This window comes from Tenrec ecaudatus, chromosome 15, assembly GCF_050624435.1.
Source record: "Tenrec ecaudatus isolate mTenEca1 chromosome 15, mTenEca1.hap1, whole genome shotgun sequence".
NCBI lineage: Eukaryota > Metazoa > Chordata > Mammalia > Afrosoricida > Tenrecidae > Tenrec > Tenrec ecaudatus.
In genome coordinates, this window is record NC_134544.1 from 113,581,022 (window position 1) to 113,582,258 (window position 1,237).

The following is a 1,237-nucleotide window of genomic DNA, read 5'->3' on the forward strand; positions in this document are numbered from 1 at the left end:
AATGTGATGATACACAATCCCATGAGGGCCCCGAGCACCCAGTCACAGTAGGTCACATCGTGTAAAGCTTTGGTGTTTCTGGGTGGCAATCTCTGGCATCTTACTGTCTGGGCTGGAGATAAAGACTGGGGCTGTGTGAAGGGAGCTCACGTAATCTCAAAAGCACTCTATTTGCCATCAAAAGCACTGCATACAGAATTTTAGAACTAATGGATACATCTCACGCTTTCACTGTGCTAATATATGTGTTATTTCTTTGTGCATACGTTAATTAGAGGATCCATATCATGCTCAACAGAAACTCAATCCATTTTTTAGGGAAATAAATAAAATCTTCCTTACAGCATCCAGTGTGTCTCGTCATACCTCGATGGTGGCTGTTGGCTAAGACGGAGCCTCTAGCATCAGCATCTGTTACAACTACAGCTTCACATATTAAGCACCCTTAGAAATCTTGACAGATAAATCACATTGAAAATTAAACTCACTGCAAGCTTGTTCCCAGGAGAAATACGCTGCCATTTTGACAGCCATTATGCAAAAGGTAAACCAGCACAAAATACAGGACATTTATATATGTTTTCAATAAATGTTGACTATAAATGGTGTTAGATGGGTTTAATAGCATAGTACTTTGAACTGAGAAAAATGCACCAACCAGAAGAATATATCTATAAGAATATAGTCCGCAGATTGGTATGTTCATCTGAAGTCTATGTAGGACATTTCATTATTATCTAATAGAGAAAAGAATTTAGACACTCAGAGCAATTTTCAGTGTCCCAAATGAAATTTTTATTGAATGTTCCTCCTGAAGTGATTTTGATTTTCGGTATCTGCATAAGTCATTATGCAACCAAGTGGCACGAAAGATAGATGACCCCAGAATACGCAGCTCCTACTTAATAGCCAAGATGTGCCCCCTCACCCTGCTTCATAATATGTGTGATGTTCAGCTATAATCTGAAACGATGAGGGCATGATGAGGTACTACATAATAACTGAGATGCTTCTATTTTTTTATTCAGAAGACCAATCTTAAAATGAAACTAAATTCTGTGCAGTTTTATTTCTTGAAGCGTCCAGTGGAGGAGCCCCAGGGCGTAATGGATTACACTTTGAACTGCTAACTGCAGCACTAGCAGCTCAAAGCCAGCAGCCACTTGACAGGAGCCAGATGCAGATTTTCCTACTGCAAAGGGTGGCAGTCTCGGAACCCCACCCACAGGAGCAGTTC